Source organism: Petaurus breviceps, unplaced genomic scaffold (genome assembly GCF_028583685.1).
Source record: "Petaurus breviceps papuanus isolate PSGF00001 unplaced genomic scaffold, PetGlider_PUasm1.0 182, whole genome shotgun sequence".
Taxonomy (NCBI): domain Eukaryota; kingdom Metazoa; phylum Chordata; class Mammalia; order Diprotodontia; family Petauridae; genus Petaurus; species Petaurus breviceps.
Window position 1 is genome coordinate 3,747,596 of NW_027185786.1, and position 26,061 is coordinate 3,773,656.

Genomic DNA, 26,061 nt, shown 5'->3' on the forward strand with positions numbered 1-26,061 from the left:
AGAGAGAGAGACAGAGAGAGAGAGAGACAGAGACAGAGAGAGAGAGAGACAGAGACAGAGACAGAGAGAGACAGACAGACAGAGAGACAGACAGAGAGACAGAGAGAGAGAGAGAGACAGAGACAGAGACAGAGACAGAGAGAGGGAGAGTCCAGTCTACCTCTGCCCAGCTCAGTAAGCGTAAGGGTATATAAGAAGCCCGTTTCTGCCACTTCTTTCTCCGTGTTTGTATACCCTTCTAACGTACCCTATACGTGTGGAATTATCAGCGCTCCACGGCCCACCCTCATTTCTTCTTCAGCACATCCCCCCTGCCTTTCCTTTCATCCCTGAAAACTAACAAAATCATGCCCAGGCCCTATATTGTTGTCTCTTCTGACCAGTACTCAGCTGGGTTTGCTCTTCCTAGGGTGTGATACTTTGTTATTACTCTAAGAGTTCTAGGGATAATTCTGGATGTAGCTAGCTCTTCATACAGTAGCTCATGAGCCCTCACCAGTATGTTTCCCCTTGATAACCAGTCAGTAGTTAGTAGAGGCCTTTACTCAAATAGCATAGCAAGAACAGTAATTTCTTCCAATACCAATGGAATACTTTCCCACAAATATACCCAGAGTCAAACAGAGGGAAAGAGTGGACAAGAACCCAAAGTACAATGATAGTGGGGCCTGTATATAGGGCACACATGTCTAGGCAACTCACAACTCAGGAGTTGAAAGGCCTTGATGTTCTCTTTTTTGGAGGGTCCACACAAAATTTGCCATGAGTTATTTCACTATCTAGCTGGATTCTCCCTTCACAGTCCATGGTATCTCTTCTGGATCACTGCTTAGCTGAGTTTAATTTCTCCTAGAGTGTGAGATCTTGGCTGGATGGGCTAGACAGTCACTTGGCTGCACTGGCTCCTTACCAGGCTCCATGGCTGCTAGACTGGGCACCTCTGACTCTAACCCTAACAGTAACTCTAACCAGGGCTGGGCAGGCTGCCCTGCCACTAGATAGCTGCTGTTCAACTTGGCCAGCCACGCCTCTGGACAGTGACCACTGGATGAAGCTGGGCAGGCCACCCTGCTATTGAATAGTGGCTAGAGACAAGGCCAGGCAGGCCACTCTCCAGTCGGGCAGCTCTTCCAGTTAGGGCTGCTTTTCTCAGGGTATGCTTGGTGAGTTAACCCCATACTCTCCTGGTTTCATTCTCTAGTAGGTAGCTGTAGTCTTTTTCTACGTTCCGTTTCCATCTGTAGTGACCAAGGGTACTGCGCTCTTTTCATCTTTTTATGTCCTTTTTTCATCCTTTTTCATGTCCTTTTTCATCCTTTCTAAAAAAGAGAATATTACAATGCTCTTTTCATCTGGAGAGCAACAAAAATACTTTCAGCTAGATATGGCAATCCCCCTCACCTTAGGCTCAGCAGAAGCTTCTCTTTTTTGACTCCTTCCAAGCCTCAGCTCTGAGATTGGTCATCACCTCCAGACAAGAGATGGGAGAACCTCTCTTTTTCCACAAATTCTTCTCACTCAAAAGCTCCTTCCCTTGGCAAACGATTCCATATTCCCTGAAGGTGAACAGTACTTTTCACTCACATTCTTTTCAGCATCTTCTGTCGATTCACATTATGTAATGCAGCATATGCATTGGAGTGACATTCACGGTCTTCTTGACCTCTTCATATGCTATTTTTAATCTGAAGGCTTTTCCCTATAACTTTTAATATTTCCATCTTTTAACCTTCCTCTGAAGACCTTCAGGCCTTGCTGAAGTTTCACTTGGGCTCTTGCCTTAAATAATTCTTCTTAACTCCTAGGTTTTGTGTTTTCAGAATTTTGTATTTCAAAGTTTCTTTTCAGCTCTGATTTTTTCATCAGGAATGCTTGCAAGTTCTCTAGTCTATTAAAGGTATATTTGTCCTCAGTAGGATTATATTTAGTTTGGCAGGGTGAGTTATTGGTAGTTGCAAGATTTTATCTTTTGCCCTTTGGGATATCATTTTCAGAGACTTTCTCTGCTTTATAGTGTTGTTGTTCAATTTTGAACTCCAAAGATACTGGAGTAGTTTGCCATTTCCTTCTCCAGCTCATTTTGAAAATGAGGAAAGTGAGGAAAACGTTATTTACCTAGGGTCACACAGCTAGTGAGACTGAATTTGAACTCCAACCCTATACACTTTGGTTCCACTAAGCTGTTTCTTTGTAGTAGTGGCCACTATCTCTTACATGATCCTCACTTTGGTTCCTTAGTATTTGTACTTTTTGTCTGCCTCCTTGCACTGTTTTATTTTTTTTTTCTTTGACTTGGAAGCACTGCATTTCGGCCATAGTATCTCTGGCCATTTTCATTTTGGGGCTTCTTTCCAAAATTCTTGATGGATTTTAAAACATTTCCATTTTGCCCCCTGGTTCAATTTATCTGAACAGTTTGTTTCATAATGTCTTGAAACAATACAGATTTTTGTTTGAATTCTTTTTTTTCCCCTCAGGGAGTCTGATGATTCTTAAATGATTTCTCTTTTACTTGTTTTTCAAGTTGGTTGTGTTGGAGAGTATATGTTTTATATTTTTTTCTATTTTTTGACTATGTTCTAATATTTCTTGCTTAATAGAGTCATTGAATTCTCTATTCTCAGTTCTCATTTTCACGTGGCTCACTACTGTGATAAATTATCCATATTTTGTCTTAATTTATTTATTCTCCTTTCACTTCCCACCCCCCCCCCCCCCCCCCCCACTCCAAACTCTCTTTCATTTTGATCTCCTGTTTTTTTCTCATCCACTCTTGTACCATTTGGCCATCCCATTTTTATTTTTCTCAGAGGTTCTGCCAACAGCTGTTGCTGGCTTAGTTGTTTCTTCTGAGTTTGCCTTTTGGACTTCTCTCATCCCATAGAATTTGTTAATCTTGTTTCCTATTTTTTCTCATATTTTTAGTCTCAGTTCTTAGTTTGGGCTCGTTCCTTGGGTCAGTCCTTGGTGGTGTTGGGTGGGTTAAGTAAGCCTCTGTAGTCTGAACGTCTCTGATGATCTGGATAGATTGGCTAATTGGCCTTTTCACCATATTCAGTCAGGATTAGTTCTATCCTTAGCATTTCCCAGTGGAATGATGGAGATTATGTTGGCATCGGGCCTCCTGAAGTGCTGGCACACAGTTGCTATGGCACCTGGTGCTTCAAGGAGTTGGGTCCGGTCTCCCTGTGCATTGACCTAGCTTGTCTGGTTCTGCCCCTTGCTAGTATTCTGACAGCCTGGGATCAGGATTTAGTGCAGGCCAACAAAACCACTTTTGAAGTTTCTGTCTGGAGCACAAGCTTCTGATCCCTTGACAGAATCTGGGTTGGCTCTGGCTCTCTCTACCTCTGTTGGCTTCTAGATCATTACCAAAGCTCTTTTCATTAGCATGAACCTCTTTCTGCCTCTTCTCCTACTGCATTGATTTAAGCTGGCATTGGCTTTCCTAATGCAACTACTGTACCAACCTCCCCCTCTTCTGGTCATCTTTTTAGGCAGTTCTAGACTGAATTTCTTAAAAACTTTTTTTTTTTAATTTGAACTTAAGCACCAGGAAAAATATCATTTCCATAAATACAGCAGGCTATTTCATAGCTTTTATTTAATTTTTTAAATCTCTTGCTTAATTTCTTCTAGGTATTCATGTGATCTTGTAGAAAATCCATTTTGTTCCTTTGGCACCCTGATTATAGTTGAATTAAATCACTTTTTCCTTCTAGACTAGACTTTTGGACACCTTTAGAGCTACATTATTATTTTTTTAAATGCCAGTTGTTATCTTCTTTGGTTTACTCATCTTTTTTATTTTTGGAGGGCAATTGGGATTAAGTGACTTGCCCAAGGTCACACAGCTAGTTTTTGTGTTGTGTCTGAATCCGGATTTGAACTCAGGTCCTCCTGACTTCAGGGCCAGTACTCTATTCACTGCACCACCTAGCTGCCCCTGGTTTACTCATCTTTTTGGCTTTAACTTTTGAACTGGGTGTTTATACCAGGCTCCATCTGCTGCAGGGCTTTTGAGAGGGTCTTACCTTGGGTCACCTGGGGTTAGGAGGTGATTAATCTTGAGATTTAATGCACTGGATCTTCAGAGCCGTCTATGGTATCTCAGGAGAGAGTGCTAGGGGCTTCAGAACTTCTGGATGCCTGAGATGTCTTGGTCCAAATGATGCCACAAACCAGAGGTTGCTGCTGTTTATGGTGGCTTCTAAGATTTCCACTATGGGTTTCCAATTACCCTGAGTATTTCTGGGTGTCTGGAGCTTCTTTCTGGGGACTCTTTGCTATAGCTGCCTCTGCACATAGATGTGCCTCTTGTCACGGTTGGCAGTTACCAGCTTTTTTGGTTATGTTGGCCCTGGGTCAGCTACAGTATCCTTTCCTATTGTCTGTGGGCTTTGGGCTGACCTTTTATGCAGTTCTAAGCTGAAGAAGTCACCTGACAGAGTGTCTTATTGGATTCCTTGATCCTTTTTTGGTCTGGGACAAATTTCAGGTTTTTGCTGAAATGGCTGTGGGGCCTTCACCTAGGCTTGGTTTTTTGAGCACTCTTGACCTATAAGAACTTTGTATACTGGTCATTTTCTTCTTTGGCTTACTCATTTCTCAGGCCTTAGATCATAAATTGGGGCTTTGTGTCAGGACCAGGTTCCTGCTGAGGTTTTCATGGGATGACGTTGATCCTGCTTAGTCTCACTCTGGTCACCCAGACTCCTTTGCTGTCTTCCTTCTGCTGGAGGAAGCAGGAGACTTAGATCTTTGAGATTCAGAAAGCTAGATTTTCAGGACTGTTCTGGAAGTCTTCTTGATTGAAAACCCTACCTCCTTTCACATATCTTTATTATTGGTCTTTCTGAGGTTATTTTCTGATATTTGCTGGAGTCCGTGAGAGCTTTCTTAAGTGGTAGTCCCACATTATGTCTTCCTTAATGACACTGTTATGGGGATTTTTGATTTATCTTTATTATTTGGGACTCAGGGACATTCCTCCTACAAATTTTGAGTAACATTAACCTTACTTAAGCAAAAGCTATCCTGTGGGTTATAGAAATTTATTTAAATGCCTAAAATATTCCTTAGATAAGAAGCCAGAGGAAGAATCTCAATGTCCCTAACTCCTCTGTGACATGTAAATCCTCCTCCTCAATTAGCCTGTTTATGAATCCTCTAAAATGTCATTTAATCTGTAACCTGACTTAGTTTGCCTATAGAGTTTGTTTGACAAAGTTTGTTTCCTATGGGATGTATGAGATTGATGTATGAGGTTATGGCTTTGTTTAACTACGTTTGTTAAACTTTCATAACATTGAAGGAAATATGGAATTATGGGTCTATCTTCTCTTTAACTTTTATGGCCCAAGAGGAATAATACAAGATTGCCATATGTAAATGAATGATTTCTCCATCACTTTGGCATAATTTTGCCTATAAGAAGCTTTGTCAGCATCCTCATGCTTGTTCAAGCCTGAACCTATGCTTGAGCATAATAATAAAATCTAGTTTTTTACCCCTATAATTTCTGCATTATGGTGAATCTATAGCTGGCAGCAGTTACCCACCATATGACCTCAGAGAGGAGAGATTTCTCCCATAACAACATTCAGGATCACATCAGCTTTTTGAGTACCGTGTTCCACTGTTGGCCACCATATGACTCGTACCAAACATGCAGTCCTCTAACACTCAGACCTCTCGCATGTTATCTAGATACCATTTTGTTATTGTGAAGTTGACTTTGTGAATCCATGTGGAAGGCCTTATATTTACCATTAGTTTTGCTCTAGCTTTGTTACCCAATTTGTTGGCTGTTCTTTTTAACTTTTGTGTCACCTGCAGATCTCATAAATGAGAGCCAGGTGTGTTACATTTCTGTCCCTTCCCCCAAGCTCTCCAAAGCCCTTAAGGGGTTTGGGGTGTTTGGACTTTACCACTGGTGCAAGCTCCCACTGATTGTGTTTCCCCAATTTTGGGGGTCCAAGTACCGTAGTCCCGTTTAGTCCCTTAATATTTCCTTCAAAGTCATAGCAAGAACAAGTATACAAACATTCCTCCTCCCTCCAAAGCAGCAACAACTTCGACAACCTGTGAGGGGCCCAATCTCCCCTGGCCTCCTCTTGATCTCTGGGGAGGGGAGGAGGATTAGATCCACAGTATAACTCAGTTCCTATATAGCATCTGTCCCACCAAGTTTCAGGTTCAAAGCCCTCAACACCCTGATTTCTCAGAGATTTCCTGTTGAATGGCAGCAACATCAGGGCTGGAATCCTGTCTCCAAAGTTCCCATGGCTTGAGGTCCTGGGTACAGGGCTCCTTGAACCCAGCACTGGAAAGGACAAATGAAACAGATAAAAACCTGAGCTCATTTCTTGGGGCCGCAGGACCTAAGGGAAAGGGGAAGGTGGACTTTCCCCCTATCCAGCTTCCTTCATGGTGCCTAAATTGTGTGTCAATGACATGGTGTCCACTTCTTGTATACCAAGAAAAGAGGGGGAGAGATGGGGAGAGAGATAGAGAGAAGCGGGGAGAAAGAGACGGACAGAGACAGAGAGAAGAGAGAGACAGACACACATACACACAGAGACAGATGGGGGAGACAGAGAGAGAGAGAGAGAGAGAGAGAGAGAGAGATTGAGAGAGAAAGAGGAGAGAGAAAGAAGGAGAGAGAGAGAAATAGGCAGTTCCTATTATGCAGCCAAGGGAAGAGACTGCTCCCACCCACCTGGTGGGGGAATGCAAAATGTCTTCTACCAGAAGCAAATCCCTGGTGTCTTCCACATGGATGCCTCCATCTTAGGCAATCTGGTTATGCACCAGAGTTTTTGTTACATAAACCTGCCGTTTATGCCTTTATATGACTTGATAAAAATGTTATATAATGGAGGACTGGCCAATGAGGACCTAGTCCTGGGAGCATACATGGGGACTTACAGAGATGTTTGGTGAGCCTATTTATCACCTAAATAAAAAATACATTTTTAAAAACAAATTTTAAAAAATCCTTCAAACTGGCAAAAATGATTGTTTCCTGTGGCAGATCAGCATATGGGCAGTATCTGATGACATGGAGGGTCCTGGCTCTTTACTTTACAATATGAAAAGAAATTCTGCAGGTATTTCTTGTTCATTTGCTGAGTGACAGCAGAAAGTCTTTAGTTGGCTACCAACCCAGAACTGAATTTTGTACAAGTCACAGGAGTGACTTGGCTCAGGAGTGTAAATGAAAATACTATAACACTCCAGGTGGGTTATTCTCTTTCCCTTTGTGGTTGCTTCTGTCTCTATTGTATCTATTCTCCCTTGTGAAGGTGAAGGAATATTGGATATGAATCAACCCTGTGAAATTTGAAATTTCAGAGGATCTGTTAGAGGTCCAGGACTGAGAGTCTATGGCAAGGACACTCCATATATGCTGTAGCCACCACAACCAAGCTGGATGAGTCTCCAGCATAGCTCTGAGGAGAGACTTGTGGCCTTCAGCCAAGTGGGACCAACTCAATAGCTGAGATACTGTGTCCTCCAATTAAGGGAATGACTCAGTCCATCCAATCTCAGATCACTAGGACGCTTTGCCACAGAGAGTTTCTTCTAGATTCATCAGATGAGAAAGTGGTGGTCTTTAATTAATTATTTATTTTTTTGTAAAGCTCGCAGGAGCCTTAGGGGTTATCTAACTCAACTTTCTTGTTTTATAGATGAGGAAATAAACTCAGAAATGTGGTTTCTTTTAAGTTCATAGGGTCATAGTTATAAATCTCAAAGAAAAATTTGAGGTCATCTAGTTCAATCCTTGTTTTACAGATGAAGAAACAAGCTTCAGTGATTTGCTCAGTACCACATGAGTGGTAGAGTCTGATTTCAAACCCAGGTTCTCTGACTCCAAATACAGGACTCAATATCACATCATTATTTTTCTTTTAGTTCCAGACATTGACCATGTTCCAAATCTGCTTATGACTACTGTTTTCTAGCTTTTTTTGTTGTTTAGTTATTCCTCAGCCATTTCTGACTCTTTGTAATCCCTTATTTGGGTATTCTTTTCTTTCTCTCCTTCCTTCCTTCCTTCCTTCCTTCTTTCCTTCCTTCCTTCCTTCCTTCCTTCCTTCCTTCCTTCCTTCCTTCCTTTTCTCTCTCTCTCTCTGTACTCTCTCTCTCTCTCTCTCTCTCTGGAGGCAATTGGAGTTAAGTGACACAGTTAAGTCACACAGCTAGTAAGTGTTTGAGGCCAAATTTGAACTCAGTTCCTTCTGACTCCAAGGCAACTATATAGGGCTTTCTTGGCAAAGACACCAGAGTGGTTTGCCATTTAATTCTCCAGCTCATTTGACAGATGAGGAAACTGAGGCAGACAGGGTGAAGTGACTTGCCCAGGGTTACACAGCTAGTATCTGAGGCTGAATTTGAACTCGGGTCTTCCTGATTCCAGGCCCAGTGCTCTGTCCACTGAGCCTCTCTCCATCACATCCATGAGAATAGTATGAGAAAGTTCCTCGAGGAGTTTGCTTTTAAAATCTAAGTAAACTATATACAACATGTCCCTCTGGTATAGTAGTCTAGTAACTCTACTGGAAAAGGAAGTGGGGTTTATTTTGATAAGACCCATTCTTAAAAAAAATGACCTTGGCACTTTATTATTAGTGCTTCATTTTCATGTCATTTATTTCAACACTTCATTATTATTATTTGTGCTTCATTTTCTAGAAATTCACTAGTCCTCTCTTTAATAGTCTGTTCTAGAATTTTCCAGGTATGGAAGGCAAGCTCATTGGTCTGTGGTTTATAGAATGTTTTCCCTTTCTCCTTCTTTTGAATATTGGTCCATTTGGTTTCTCTAGTAACTCAACATCCAACTTGCCCTCCATGCTCTTTCCAAGGTCGTTGACAAGAGCTCAGGAGTTCTTTTCACTTCTTGTCCTTTTTGTCGTATCCTAGGGCATGGCTCATCTGGGTCTGAAGTTTAAGTCACAGGCCTGATGACTTGAGCTTATCAAGAGGAGTTAGTTGTTTTCTTATTATCTCCCTGCTTAGCTTGAGTGTCAGATATCTGATGACTGTGTGTGTGCGTGCATGCATGTGTGCTTGCGCGCGTGTGTGTGTGCGTATGTGTGTGTGTGTCTTGTTCTTACCAGCCCATAAATCATTCTCTTTGGCAGGAAAACAGAAGCAAAATATTGAACAAGTCGGCACTTTCCCTGCCATTAGTTATCATTGTTCCATCTACTTCAAGCAGCAGTCTTATCCTTGCTTTAATTCTCCTCTCCTCTTTTTTCCACTATAGCTTAAAGCAACCCACAAACATTCTTTGCAGGCCTTCACTTTCCTTGGTAACCTCAATTTGCTGGCCTTAAGCTTTAGCAGTATTAGCACTTCTATACTTGTTGTTATTCAGTTGTTTTTTTAGTTATACTCAACTCTTTATGACCCCATTCGGGGTCTTCTTGGCAGGGATACTGGAGTGGTTTGCCATTTCTTTCTCCAGCTCATTTTACAGATGAGGAAACTGAGGCAAACAGGGTCAAGTGATTTGACTAGGGTCACCAAGTGTCTGAGGCCAGATTTAAACCCAGGAAGATGAGTCTGGTACTCTATCCACTGAGCCACCTAACTACCCTGGCTCCCCTCAAATTACTTTGTATATGTGTTTATTATATCCTCCTGATTGTATGCAAACTCTTTGAAAATAAGGATTGCTTTTTCTTTGGTCTTTGTGCTGACCACACACATAACACAATCCCCTTCACATAGGAGGTGGTTAAAAATGTTTGTTGAATTATTGGATTGAATCTTCATGCCTTTTCAGTATCTTTAATGGTTGATGAGTGCTTTTTTTGCATCCACACAGGTGCCTTTTAGACAACTCTCCCATTTTCTCCTCATTAGAATGGTTTCTGTTCATAGAATTTCACTTATAGGAGTTTATTTTGTTTTAAAATGAACAAGTATTATTTTTTTCTTTCCTTCCCACCTGCCCCTCTCCCACATTAAAGAAGAAAAATGTAAACCTTGTAAAAGTATGCATATTAAAGCAAAATATCCCAGCATTGATTGTGCCAGAAATATGTCACCTACTGAATCTTTAATCCATTCTTTCTGTCAATGATAAAGCATGCTTTATCATTGGTTTCCGGGATGCACGATTGGTCATTGCATTGATCGGAGTTCTTAATTCTTTCAAAGTTGTTTTGCTTTACATTGTTGTAATTTTTGTGAGATTTTTCTCCTGGTTCTGCTTACTTCACTCTCCATCAGTTCATACATTTTCCCAGGTTTCTCTGAAATTATCTCTTTTGCCACCTTATCCTCTGAGCCCAGGAGAAACTGGACTATAGAGGGGGTGATTTGAAGGGAATGATAAGTACACAAATGAGTGTGGTCCAAACTAGTAGATAATGTGGTGTGAGAGAGGGACAAAGAGTGTGCTCTGGCAATTGAGAGGAAAGAGAGAGCACACTTACTTGGGTGAAAGGCTTGAGAAAAGAGGGAACTTTTGAACTAGGCCTTGGAGAATGTGTAGGGTTTCTATGGGGAGGGGAGGGCATTTCAAATGGAATCAACAACATAATCAAAGGCATAGGACAAGAAAAATTCAGAGCATGTCTGATAAGCATGGAATAGTCTCATTCAGATAGATGGACTAATATTGGGTATGCCTAAGAGAGTCATGAGAGATGAACCAGGAAAGGTAGTTAATGCTGCCAAATTATGAAGGGTCTTGAACTCCAGGCTAAGAAGCAACTTGATTATGTAGGCAGTGGGGAGACATTGAAGATTATAGGGAATGGGAGTGATGTGATCAGGACAGTATTTTCTTAGATCAGTAGATCAAGGTCCTGAGAATTCATCTGTGTGGGAATTTTCTCCCTCTGTGCAGATCACAGCATATTTGTGACTGAGAATTGTAGGCAATTGCCTGAGGCTCAGAGAATATGTCCATGGTCATATAGTCACTTAGTCAGAAGTAGAATGTGAACCCAAGACTTGACTCTGAGACCAACATGGCATCGATTATACTCGCTGCCTTTCCTATAGTTCCTTAACATAATGAATTGTATGCATTTGAAATTTCTACTCTCATATTGCTCCTTTTTTTCTATTCATTCTGACTTACTAATGGCTTATTAAATACACTAAAGTATACTTTTATAATACTTACTAGATATACTAAAGTATCCTTTTCTCAGTTCTTTGAAAATATCATGTAAAATAAGGTTGCATGATGAACCAAGAGAGATTTATCTACTCTGGAATGAATGCAGATTGAATAATGAACATTGCCCTCATAAATAATTGATGCTAATGATCAGAAAACTACTCTTTTAAAAAATAAAAAATGATGTCATTGAAAAAAAGTCCTTTAATTGAAACTGGCAAAAGCAATTTTCCCCTGTGGCAGATCAGCAAATGGGCAGCCATTTTGAGAAAATTTATCTGAAAATTTCATACGCTTGACTGAGTCAGCCAACCATGTGTATGACAAGTAATATAACAGCCGTGGAGAAGAAGAAATAGAGTGAAATACTAGGGGGCAGCCAGGGTGGGAGAGGGGAATGAATGCAACTCAGTTCTTTAGACCCCTCCAAAACTGTGAAGTGGAAACAAGACTTCAGATATGCTATTATCATTGTTCAACTCGGACATTTTCATTCCGATCAGCTCTAAGTGCTTCTTCACTGTACTGCTATTTACTCTGCTCTCCTAATGCCCTTTGGTCTTACCTCTCCTAGATGGACTGTAGCAAAAACCCAGAGGAGGAAAGCAGCTTGTTCCAGGGACAGAGTTCATCTGGGAACTGTTTTTTTCCTCTCTTTGCATCCCCAGTACTTAGCACATGCATACAGTAAGTGTTTAATGAATGCTTGTTGACTTAGTGACTTTCCTATTCTTGGTCCAAGTACACAGCGTTCAAGCTCATCTCTTCAAAGTCTTCAGACTTCAAAAGTCATGGACTAGCCTGCTAGCCATTCCCCATATACCTTATTCCAGTTTTCATCCTTTGCCTTTGCATAAAATTGCCCATGTTTAGAATGCACCCTCTTCTCAACTTCCCTTGTCAGCATCCATAACAACCTTCAAAGAACAAACTCAGCTATGACCTCCTACGTGAGACCTTTCCTGATTCTCCTCTCCCCTTTCTCCAGTCTTAAAATTATTTATTTGCATGTACTTTTGTATCGACTTGTGTTCCTGTTGTGTCTCTAGCAGAATGGAATCTCTTCAAAGATAGATAATGTTTCTTTTTGTTTTTAGAATCTCAGGCTCTAGCACACAATAGGTGTTTAATAAATGTTTGTTGAATTGAATAGGCTGATGGACATGAGAAATGAAAATGAGATGGTACTTCCCTTTCAGGAAGTACAGGTAATGTGTAGTTGACATCTAGCCCTTTTCTTCCTAATGCATAAATATACCTATATGTGGTTAAGAAGTGACAACTGGAAAAAAATCTCCTGTGCACTGCTTTTGCAAAAGGAAGAAGGGAGATTTTAAATCTCTGCAACACACATTTGCCATCCACACACTGGGGGCTCCAACCACAGCACTGCTTGTTGCTTTGATGAGTATGTAACAGTGACAAGTTAATAATAAATCTCCGACTCATTTAAAGAGAGCAGCTAAGGAGGTACTGTGGTTTAATCTACATCTTTGGAAAGTACTGAAGATTTAATATTCTCCCTGCTTCATACATCATTTTAATGCCCCTGGGGCTGAAGAGGAATGCATTTTTAACTGTTACTCTGAGAAGCGCTATAAATCTGTCTTGGGTCACAGCTAAAATGAGTTTCCGGTGGTCTCAACAGAGGCTCCAGTGGCCTCGATTTATTCAGATCTCCAAGCCATTTATAGAATTGACAGCCTAGGCTGTGAAACTGCAGAAGCCGGGAACAGCAGGAGAATGTTCATGAGGAGGGCATTGCCTCGGTTCGTAATGCCCGGTTGGTAATCCTAGATCAGAGCCACGCAATCATCTCTTTCCCCTGCTGGGACAACTACAACAAGATTACAGAGTATGAACAGTGTGTTTGAGATTCAGTTCAGAATACTGGGTTTTTATAGTCTTTTTTTTTTAAAGAGGGATTGTCACAGTCTGTACTTGTCCCCCAGGGAGAGATCTCAAAACACCTCTGAAGTCATGACTTGATGAGCAAATGTTACCTTAATTTTGCTGATGGAGAAACTGGGCAGTGGAAATGGGAAAATGATTGGCCCCACGTGGTATAGAGCCCCAGCAATTGGCTGTATTGGTCCTTTACTAAGTAGGTTTTATGGCTTCCTAACTTCACTGATGTTGAGATTTTTCTCATCTACTCCTGAGACTATTTTTCCTCTTCTGAAACTGTATATTTGTCTCCACCTGTTTTGAGTACCCTTTAAAATAAGTTTTTTATTGATTTAAAAATTGACCAAAAATATCACTGCCTCTTTCCAGTGACTCCACCCCCATTCCTCAAGAGAACTCTTTGTTGTAAGCAAACAGACTAACACATTGGTGAGCTTTGATAACCTGCGACTGATTCTATGGTCCACCGCTTCTCTGCTAAGTAAAGGGAAGTAGTCCTTTGGAGCTGAGATTATGCATTACCTGGATTAGAGTTCTGTTGTGTTTCAGGGTTGTTTTCCTTTTCTTTTTTATATTCATTGTACAAATTGTTGAATTGGTTCTGTTTACTTTATTCTGCATTAGTTCATACAAATCTTCCTGTTCTTTCTTTTTCTTTTTCTTCTAAACTTCCTACGTGTGTGCATATTCCATTTATAATTCCATTTGTAAAGAAGTACATAAAAGAGAGGTATATACCTAACTGTGAATCTCTACCCAGCATAACTTGTTTGTTTAAATTAGGTTAGAAGTTCAGCATGCTACTTTCAAAGCTGTCCTATTTTTCTATGCTTCTTTTTAGATTTCCTTTTGTATGTTAAAAAAAATTCAGCATCATTCTCTTTATCCTTTTCTTCCTTTTTTGGCTATTGCTATAAGTAGTCCTCTCCCTGTTCCCCCAAAATGCCTTCTCTACTTAAAAAAGAAAAAAAAACCATATAAACATAGGAAAAACAATTTATATAGTGGCAACGTGCACAAAAAGTATACATATGCATATGTATATAATACATCTCTCTCTCTCTCTGTCTCTGTCTCTCTCTGTCATCTATCTTGCTTCTCTGTCAGGAGGTGGGTAGCATGCTTTATCACTGATCTTTTGGAGTTGTCATAGGTCATTGCCTTGGTCAGTGTTCAGTCTTTCATAAAGTTGATTTGCTTTACGTTGTGTAAATCATCCTCCCTGTTCTCCTCATTTCCTTCTATATACATTCAAACAATTCATCCTAAGGTTCTCTAAAATTGTCTTTTTAGTAATTTCTTACAGAACAATAATATTCCATTATTTATGTAGATCTAAAATGTAGATATTTATGATTTAAATTTACGTACCCTAAGAGCTCAAATACCAGAAAGAACCAGAGGCAAAAACAAAATTTTTCAGCCATTCTTTAATTCCTGGCCATCCTTATAGTTTCCAGTTTTTGCTATACTCTTGTGATTGTTAACTGTGCATTTCCTTATCATGTTCTCTTATGCTGTTCCCTCTCTTAGCATTCTGACCCTACTCTTTACAAAGAAAGTGGTCAAAGAAAAGGAATGTGATAAATTCCAGCTATACAGATGTATGTGTAAAATACATATACATCTATTTACATATTTTTTGTTGATTTCCAAGATATAAATAAATGCTTACACTGAAAATATGAACATTACACACAAATCTGATCATGTAGATACCAGTGGATCCCTGTGATCTCCAGGATCAGTTAGAAAACTCTCTCTTTAGCTTTTAAAACCTTTCATAACTTGACCTCTCCCTACCTTTCCAGTCTTCTTATACCTTATAGCCCTTGGCTCAAGTACTCTGCAAACCAGGAACTCTGGTTTCCTTGCTGTTCCTGACATAGGACACTCCATCTCCTGCCTCCTGGCTGTCCCCTATTCCTGAAACCCACTCTTCATCTCTGCCTCCTGGTCTCTCTGGTTTCCATCAAATTTCACTAAAGTCCCACCTTCTAAAGAAAGCCTTTCCTAGTCCCTCTTAATGCTAGCACCTCCTCCCTGAGATTACTTCCAAATCAACCTGTTACATATCAAATTTGAGTGCAATTCTTTGCATGTTACCTTCCTCATTAGATTAGGAAATCTTTTAAGTCATGCACTGGTGTTCCCAGCACTTAGCACAGAGCCTGGCACATAGAGGTACTTCGTGAATATTTGTTGACTATCTATCCTACATTTCCATATCAGAGGTGGCCTTCAAAGCAAGCAAACCTGGGTTCAAGTCTTGTCTCTGAGCCATACTGGCTGTGTGAGCCTGAGCAATCTGTTTAACTTATCGGGGCTCTAGACACTTCTCTAAGTCTAAGTTTCAGAGAAGGTTTCTGCCTGTGCTGGGAGAAAGAGCTTCCTCACTTGGGAACTTTCTCTACTAATAAGATCATAGGCCCAATCCTTTTCCCTTTGACACCATGGGGAGAATATTGCTGTTAGCTGCAAAGAAAATCTTGGGATCACTGGGAACCCAGGCCATATGAAAATTAAAGTAACAATTTAGCCTCCAGGTACCATGAACACTAACTCCCTTGCCCCTACCTCCTGTTACTGTTCTTCACGATAGGAAATGAACCTTGGACATCTGGGGCCTTGCCAAGGTCCATGACTCTACTTCTCCATTGGGGGCTCCATGGTGGGGTGCCATCTTGGGATGAGATTGAAGGGTGGAGAATCACCAGAGGAAAGTTCCTATCTTCTCTCCAGCACTGTCCCAGGCCTAGAAGCACCCTTCTCCTTCTGGCTGCTTTCAGTCATTTTCAGATCATGCCCTGGCACTTGGGTTTTGAGACAAGAGGAGATGGAACTTAAAAAGGTCGTATCAGCTGTTGCTTATGTGAAATGCCAGGTGTTGAGAGGTTGTGAACTTGGGGTATTTTTATTTTGCTGGAGCAATAGACTTTCAAAGGGTCAATTGTTTCCTGGAGTCCATTAACTTGTGGGGAGAGCTGTACTTCATTCTTCCAGGCCTAGGGGGTCTATTTGATTTAATAAGGGGGTGCCTTGGTGCTTTCAGGTTGTAATACAGCAGGCAAGGTTTGTGATCTAATTTGAGTTAAATTCTGAGTTGGCTTGTGAGCATTAGGACTTCTAAGGCCCATGCAGACATGAGCTCATCTGACCTAAGAGCACTCTTGAGAAGTAAGCCAGCACCACAGACCTCAATTTAGAAGGGCTTAGGGAAGACATTCATCAAATCAATCAAAAGTCATGGTTGGAAGGGCCCACTGAGATCATCTGGAGTGAGTGCCCCTCCCCATACTTTGCAGATGCATGAAGAGCATCCCAGAGTGGCTGGTTCAGTGAGCAGCCCAGGGTCACATTGGAAGACAAGATGAGAGCTGGAGCCTGTCTGTGGCCAAGGCGGGATACAACCCTGGCCTCCTGCCCTTTTGTTCAGTGCTTGGCCCTGCCTTCTCCAGGGGGCAGAATGGATGGTTTGAGCCCATCTGTGACACTTTCTTGTTTTGGTTCAGATCATAAGAAGTGAGAGAATGCTAAACCTAGGATCCACAGTTCTGCCCCCGAGGTGTTGCTAATGAGACTGGGAAGGCTGCTTCAGAAATAGAAGCTTTTGCTTTACTCTGGGTCCCTGACTGACCTCTGAATCAAAGGCAGAAGGGCAGTACAATGGGTAGAGTACTGCACCTGGAGTCAAGAGAGATTTGAGTTCAAATCCAGCCTCAGACACTCAGTGACCTGAGGAATAACACTATAGCTAACATTTATGTAGCGCCCACTGTGTGACAGCCACAGGGCTAAGCAGCTTTACAGTCATTACCCCATTGGAGCCTTACAACAATCCTGGGAGGTGGATGTTATTATTATTCCCATTTTAAGTTTGAGGGCACTGAGGCAGACAGAGGTTAAGTGACTTGCCCAGTCAATAATAATAGCACCTCACAGCAACCCCAGGGGGAGTAGGTGCTTTTATTATTTCCATTTTACAGATAAGGAAAATAAGGTTGAGAAGTGTTAAAATGACTTGTTTAAGGTCACACAGCCAGTAAGTGTCTGAGACAGGATTTGAACTCAGGTCCTTCTGACTAAGCCTGGCATTCCATGAGTTATAGAAAATATCTGTCTAATTGATTTCTAAGGTTCCTTCCACTTCTGATTATTATGATCAAAGGTGCCCTGGGCCTCACAGGGGCTTTATCTGCACTATACACTTGGGGGAGATTGACATTTTGATGAAAAATTTTGGAGAACATCAATTTTACAGTAGGTCACCAAATGCAATGTCTTATGATTGTGTGTGTGTGTCCATCTGTATTTTAGCTTGTACAGATTCCAACTCTCCTTAGTGATGCCAGTGAGGGGGCTCAGGCCAGTCAGGGATTTATCACTCAGGGTGAGCAGCTGACTACCTCCTCTAAACCACCACTTTTCAGTCCTCCATCCCCCACTATTTCCCTTCTCCCTTGGTTCTGAAGCCTGAATTGGCTCAGGGGCCACTTCGCGGTAAATAAGATGGCCAAGTTTCCTCCTTGGTTAAAGGAGAGATTGGACTTGATGAATTCTAAGGATTTTCTGTTCAGGAAGACCACAGGAGAGAATGACTCTGCCCTAGCAGCCAGGATCCTTCTAGAGGAAGGAAGGTTGGGATTAAGGAAAAAAGGGTTTGAGAAAGAGGAAAGGCTGGGCTCGGAATAAGTGTCACTAGGGTCACTCTGTTCACAGTCACCCTTCCAAAACACAGAGAAATTATACTTGGCAGAGTAGGTATGGGAATGGGAACAGCTCAGATAGCAGTTCTTCCTGGAAGGGACCTTCTGCTTTTCCCTCGGAAATCTCCAGCTCTGGATTTAATTACCGTCTTCTTTGGGTTATTTATTTTTTCTGGCACAGCTCCCCCCAGCGCTGCCCTGCTGCTTGCTGCCAATCTTTTTCTCCCTTTCTTTTTCAGACGCCATCTGTTTTCAGAATATATTTGTTTTCTTTTCCCTTTCAAAGTGTCACACATTTGCTTCAGTTTCCTCTCTTGGCTGCTGCAGACCTCCCATCCCAAGGGACAAAGGGGTTGGGGGAGAAGGAGCTCAGAGAAGCAGAGGAAGATATAACACAAAGAATTCTGGATTAGGGAGTGCAAATTACTAGATGTGTGGCTGATGGCAACTCACTTCCCTTCGGAGCCTCAGTTTCCCCATCTGAAAAATGAGGGGTTTATATTAGGTTATCTCTGAGATCCTTTCTCACTCTGTGATCCAAGTGACCGGCAGAATTAGAATCACAGATTGAGGACTGGAAGGGGCCTCAAAGGCTTGTCCATTTAGTCCAACTCTTTTGCTTTGAAGATGACAGAAAGGTCACATATAACAATAGCTAGCTAACACTTATATGACGTTTTACATATATTTGTCCCCACAACAATACTGGGAGATAAATGCTATTGTTATCTCTACTTTAAAGATGAGAAAACTCAGGGTAGGAGAGGTTAGGTGACTTCCCCAGGGTCACACAGCTAGGAAATAAGACCTTCCTGGATTCCAACTCTGACACGGTATCCCCTTAGCGGTGTAGCCACCTAACTGTACAGGTAACAAGTAGCTGAGTCAGGATTTGAACTTAGGACCTCTAATTCCCAATTCCATGTTCTTGCCACTGCACCATAGTGGATCTCACATTTAAATGCACCTGGAGCCTGCTAACTTTGAGTCTGAGGAGTTCTTCATGTCTTTATAAATTTCATTCTGACATTCCAAGCACCAAAGTGGTCCCAGCCATCCTTACACCTGGCAGAGAGATCTTTCTCCCCTGTCTTGCCATATTCTTCATCATCAATAAATATTCATGGAGCACATGTCTCTTTCAAGGCACTATGCTCAGCTCAGCCAGAGCTTTTTCAGGGAACATGTGGCTTTTGTCTATGAGGAGCTGACATTCAAAGTGAATGAATGAATTTATTAAACACATATGCAAAGCACTGTGCTGAGTCCTGGGAATACAAATAGGAAAGACAGACAGTTCCTGCGCTCAAGGAGCACACATTCTTATAACGAAGACAATATGTCTGGAAGATATGGGTGAGATTAGGTTGGTAAACATTTAATTCAAGGTATCAGCCCACCCATAGACATGCAGAGAGACAGTATGGTATAAAAAGTAGAAAGAATACTGGACCCACAGTCAAGAGACCCACCATCTTATTCCAGTTGTGGTGACTCACTTGCTGGGTGACTATGGCCACATAGAAAGGGTTCTGAGTGGGGAGTCAATCCCACTTGGTACCTGGAACATGGAAATGATGATTCTATCAGTTGGTTAGTTCTTGTCATGAGGCTTGGTGATCTCATGGCCACATACCCCATTGGAAACTCTTCAGTCAGCCAGCAAGTACTGAACATCCTTTGTGTGCTCAACACTGAGCTATGTAGGGTGTGGAGAATGAAAAAGAACCAGGCAAAGGGGCAGTTCTCCAGCAGATAAAGGTCTAGATGTAGAAAGAGCCTCCAAGATCATTTAGTCCAATTTCCCACCAGGATATATGAGGAGATGACCTGCCCAAGTCTCACAACTTACAAATAACAGAGGTCCTTGGACAACAAATATAATGCCTTTTCTGCTATGTAATGCTAATTACACAAGGCAGGTACTGACCAAATAATACTAGCTGACATTTATATAATGTCTATTATGTTTCAGGCACTGTGCTAAGCTATATTATCTCATTTGATCCTCATAGCAACCCTTGGAGGTAGGTGCTGTGATCTCCCTTTTACGGTTGAGGAAACTGAAGTAGAGGTTAAGTGACTTTCCCAGGGCCACATAGCTAGTAAGTGTCTGAAGCTAGATTTGAACTCAGATCTTCTTGAGACCAGGTTGGTGTTCTTATGTACTGTGCCAACTTAGAACTAAAGTTTTATTGGTGAAAGTGTGCCTGATACTTTTTGTAGGTATAAGGTAGGTGCAGACTGCATGTCTGTCTGGTCTAAAACTGAGGTTTGGTCAGGGGAAAAAAATTCCTGATACTGGTTCCTGGGGCTTAGCTCATCAAAGGCCTGGGTGAAACTTGGTGAAAATATTATTGCATGGACACCTGGTTGTGAGAATCCCCTGCCTAATAACCGAAGAGAAGCAAGTTCTAGGTCTGATGAACTACTATAAACTGGAGAGATGATTGGTCTTTTCTGGCCATTCCTCAAAATCTAATAGTAAATGCTCTTTAAATGAGTGATTATGGTAAGGCTAGGACAACAGAGGCATGAAAAGGCCCACCATATGCTGTAAAAACACATATCTTAGTGAAGTTTATTTAAGGATGGAGCTATAACTAGTTGGTCTTGGATGAAAAACTAAGAATGAGGGATGCATGTGTTGCCCTTTCCTCCAAGGTACTTCTAGAGGGGAGACTGTGTCTTTGCCTGGGCCCATGTCCACCATCTTTGTAACACAAGTGCTGTGTTCTCAGATCATTTTGTGAGATGCAGAAGCCTGAAAGGAGACATCTAACTTTCCTCTTAGTAAAAGGGCTATCTCAGATGTGTGTTGGTGATGCCTCAGCAGATTCTTCTAGACTTAGGAATCCCGAGGCAGTAATTGGCTGGACATGGAATTGGTATCAGTGATTTGACCCTTACCTTACTCAAGGCCTTTGACAGGTTATATGAGACCCTGTTATCTATGTGTTCCTGGGAAGGGAGGGTCTATAAACTGATTCCTCCTTCTACTCAAAAGGGCTTTGGTTATAGGATTTTAACCCCTTTGGAAATGGCAAGGAGTCCTCTCAGCAACTTGGGAATGTAAAGGCAGTCAGGTGAACACTTATGAAGTACCTACCAGACACTCTGCTAAGCCCTGGTGATACAAAAAAGAGGCAAAAGACAGTCCCTGCTGTCAGAACACTCAGTCTAATGGGGAAGACAACATGTAAACAGATGTATACAAAAATGCTATCTGCAGGATAAATTGGAGATGGTCAGGACAAGGAAGGCACCAGCATTAAGGAAAATTAAGAAAGGTTTCTCATAGAAGATGGAATTTTGGTTGGGACTTGAAGGAAGTCAGGGAAGCCAAGAGGCAGAGATAAGGAGAGAGTATTCTAGGCATGAGAGGAAGCCAGTGAAAATGTCCAGAGTCTGGAGATGGAATTTTGTGTGTGTATAAGAAACAGCAAGATCAAAATCTCTGGATTTCAGAGTATATGGGGGGGGGCAGATAGAGATGTAAGGTATAAGAAGACTGGAAAAGTAGAAGGAAGCCAGGCTGTGTAGGACCCTGGATAACAGGAATTTATATTTGATCCTAGAGGTCATAGGAAGCTAATGGAGTTTGTTGAATTGGGGGTGCCATGGTCAGACCTGCACTTTAATTTGGCAGCTCAGTGAGGGATGGACCAGAGTGGAGAAAGAGTTGAGGCCAGAAGGCCACTGCAATAGTCCAGGCATGAGCTGATGAAGGCCTGCATCAGGGTGGTGCCAATGTCAGAGGAGAGAAGGGGGCGCTAAGGCAAAATCAACAGGACTTGGCAAGGGATTGGATGTAGGGGGTGGGAGATAGTGAGGAGCTGTGAGCCTGGGTAATTGGGAAGATGATGGTGTGCTTCACAGTAATAAGAAAATTTAGAAGTGGGGAGGGTTTAGGGGGAAAGATAAAGAATTCAGTTTTGGACATGTTAAGTTTAAGATGATTATGGGATATTCAGTTTGAGATGGCTGATAGGCAGTTGGAGAAGACAACAGTGTCAGAGCCTACAGGAAAGTCTAGAAGGAGGAGGACTGAAAAAAGTCCATTTGATTCAGCAGATCATTGGTAACTTTGGAGAGAGCACTTTGGGTTTAATGATGAAGTTGGAAGCCAATGAAGAAGAATACCAGATACCAATTATTCTGTGTAATAGTTGTTGGTGGTGTTTAGCCATTCCCAGTCATGTCCAACTCTCCATGACCCCATTTGGGGTTTTCTTGGCAGAGATACTAGAGTCATTTGCCATTTCCTTCTCCAGCTCATTTTGCAGTTGAGGAAACTGAGGCAAATAGGGTTAAGTGAATTGCCCAGGGTCATACAGCTAGGAAGCATCTGAGGCTAGATGCTTCCTAAAGAAGTGCTAGACTCAGGAAGATGAGTCTTTCTGATTCCAGACCTGGCCCTCTATCCACTCTATCACCTATACAGAGATGCTATTTAACAAATAATACCAGTTCAAACATATCTAACCTTAATTTACTAGAGTTTCTTTTATCTGATTGCTTGCATACTGGGTAGCAGCTACTGAAAAATAGCTATTAGGTGTTTTCTAAGCAGAAAAATGGGTAAAAAATATAGATCAGTGAGAAGGAGGATGACATTATTCAACTTGAAGTTTGGATTACAAATGGTATTGGTGTCTGTTAACATAGGAAAGAGAAACAGTATGGTATTGTTATAGTTGCTAAAATCCTTAATAACAAATTTATATCATAGGAGAAATTGAAATAGTCATGAATTCACGGGCCAAAAACACTTCCTAAAATAAAGGTAATTTTCCAACAATGGGAAAAGATTCATTTAAATTGGACTTGAGCCATGGACTTGGCTATTCTGGAATGTGGGTTTCCTCTCCCTTTTCCCCTTTTCACTCCCAAAGAATCCCTTTGCTCCAGGATCTTTGAGGAATTGGACAAGGACCTCATTCTGCCAGCATTAGGCCACTCTGTGCTTAGTATAGACTAAGAGGTGGGGAACCTGCAGCCTCAAGGCCACATGTGGCTCTCTAGGTCCTCAAGTGCAGTCCTTTGACTGAATCCAAACTTCACAGGACAGATCCTTAAAAAAGGATCTGGTCACTCTATTGGCCAAACCATCCAGAGCTGGGCAGCTGAAATGTAGATGCCAGAAATTGACTCTGAGCTTTCATTTCTTTGGGATATTCCAGCTGGGAGTAGAGTGTCAGATGGGTCCCTGATATGACAGCTCTGACAAGCATTGGGATTTGAACTGGGACTTTGGAACCTCAGCAATAATGTCACAAGCTCTTGGAAAGTTCACCATTTCCTTTGTGGATGTGTATGAAAGTGGGGTGGTGATGGTGGTGAATAGTAGCAGGAGATGGAGGGAACCTGGAGATAGCACCCTGTCATTCTATTAACTGTATGAATTTGAATCCTTCTAATACCTTAGCTTAGGGTCAGCCAGGATGGAAATAATTAACCTGCTTTCCTGATCCCTTTCCCCTAAAATCCTGATAAAACTGGGCATTTCCATTACACAGAACCATTTCTATAATCTCTCCCAGGGCTTCACCAGCAGGAGAGAAGACTGAGAGTGATTAAGAGGGCAGAGAAACCTTGTTTTTCTGGTCTGGGAGAAGCCAAAGGGACCTCCCTTGGAGATATGTAGATTGATGCATTAAAAACAAGCAGACAAAGCACCAGAATATTGGCTTTTCAAGGGAAAATGCTTCTGCATTTTTAAAACCAAATGAGATGCTCTTTTAGAGAGAAGTATTAAAGGTTCAATGTTGTCTTGGACTAAGGGGTCAAAGAAAATAAATGCCAATTATTTGTCAGGAAGGTGTTGGAGGAGGATTATATCAGGTGAGGTGGGTAGGAGTAAACATTCTAGGTGACCCCAGGACAGGACTCTTCTGGATCATGTTGAAGTTGATCCACTAAAAATGGGTCAGTGCACCTTTTAAAGCATACTGAGAGTCAAAGAAACGAGAAAGATGGTTGTGGAGTTTGGGTCCCACCTGAATTTGGCACTTCATGCCGATCATGCAGCAGTCCTGGCAATATACCATCTCTGATTTCTTTCTTTCCTTTTTATTCAGGAGAATTTATTTGATAAGATGTTATAAAAGTCAGTGTGGATTTGTTGGCTCTTGTCATTTTTAACAGGGGTGAGGGCTTGTCATCCATAGTCTGCCCAGGTGGCAGTAAGTAAACTCTTTGGCCATTGTGTTGGAAGAACTGATTTGTATTCTGTATTTTCTTGGCTTTGTTATTACTTTATTATTACTTGTAGCCACAAAGGGACAACTGGACCATGGTTTTAGTCATTTTTAAAAGACATGTCTGATTTGGAGTCTATTTGGGATTTTCTTGGCAAAGATACTGGAGCGGTTTCTTTCTCCAGCTCATTTTACAAATGAGGAAACTGAAGCAAACAGGGTGAAGTGACTTGCCCAGGGTCATACAGCTAGTGTCTTAAGCTGGATTTGAACTCAGGTCTTCCTAACACCAAGCCCAATATTCTATCCCCTGCACCACCTAGCTGACCACTGGACCATGGAGAAACAAGACCTTACAGTCATGTCAATCAAGCTGAGTATAGCTGACCAATGAATGTCTGTAGTGATGGAGACAGAGTGGTAGAGGGTGCTAAGAATTACACAGCCTTTAGACCATCTGTAAACATTAAATTAACTCCTGACACTCTAACTATGGTATCCTTGTCTAATGACCATTTAGTAAAATGTACTACAGAAAGAAAGGCTCATGTCAATCTTGATTTCCTACATTTAAATGCAAATAGAAGACAAAGAAGGTTACAGGCAAATGGAAGAATAATTCCTAGGTTCTCTTGTGGGGAGGCAAAAAAGGCATTGATGGAGGTGGTTCTCTTGGGCATCCAAAGGCAACAATCCCTCTTAAATCTGTTCCTTCCCTCTGTTAATTTCCTATTTATCCTATATGTAGCTGCCTTTGTATATATTTGTTTGCTTATTGTTTCCTCCATTAGATTCTAAGCTCCTTGAAAACAGGGACTATCATTTACCTCTATTTTGGTATCCCTAATCTTTAGTACAGTGCCTGGCACATAGTAGGTGCTTAATAAACGTTTGTTATTGTTCATCCTTCATTTTTGAAGAAGTGATATCTTGACTAACTTGTGAATTAGATTGAGCAAAGTGATCAGCCTTGCTCTTTTTTTTCCTGAAGCATCAAAATCCAGTGGCAGGACAAAAGTCAAGATGGCTGGTGATGGCCCTGGATGCAGTGGATAACCTTGGCATCTTAGATTCCTGACCAAGCTCTAAGCATTCTACCACCTACTTCAGCCACCTTCATCACCATTGGAGCAAATTGTTCTCATCTGCCCATTCTGCTGGGAAAAGTCTTCATATGCTTGAGTTAATAAACCCCAGGACTCAACAAACTCAAATGTTTATTGATCAATTGATTGGACACTTGATCATCTTATATTGTTGTACTTATGATAAGCATTTCCAAAAAAAAATCCATGTGAATGCTTTCTTTAAGAAGAGAGTAAAGAAGTGCCAATTGTGCAGAACACAATGGAACTTGGGAGCATGGGCTAACATCTGTTGTAGATGATAAGTAGGTAGAGAAGTCCTATGAAGAATAGATACTCTGAGTTAAAGCAACATATATGTTAATACCAAGTAACTTCAATGCATAGGTTGGCATAGAGACTGATGGCAAAAACTATCTCTCATGGTTTGGGATTTAGAATTGAAAGATCAAAGGGTTGTAGATAGATTCATTACACATGTATAGCACAAATGCTTTCTGAATATGGAACTTGGGAAAAAATGAAATTGATTATATTTTAACAGAAGGGAAACAATTGGTTAGCCATGCAGCACTCATTCCAAGTCAGCTAGTCTATGCATAGTTAGATCATAGATGGGTCAGAGCAAAGACCAAAATCAATACCAAATTAGAAGAAAGAATTAAAATAAGAAGATATGGGGCTCAATTGAGACAGCTCTAAGTGACCTCTTTAAACAAGTTGGTAACATGGAAAGATGGGAAATGGATAAAAGAACAATCACTGACACAAACGAATGTATTTCCAAAGGAATGTAAATCAATGTAAATATGTAAATCAATTGCTTCAAGAGAGGACCAAAGGAGCCTAAAAGACTGCCTCAGTCAGCAAACACTTGGTCTTGCAGAGATAGCACAGTCAAGGGTAATATAATTTTAGAATCTAAACTCATTTGTAATATTTTTATGAAGGAATATGATAGAAAATTATGAGCAGTATCACCTTACCAAATCATAAGAAGCAATAGAAGGGAA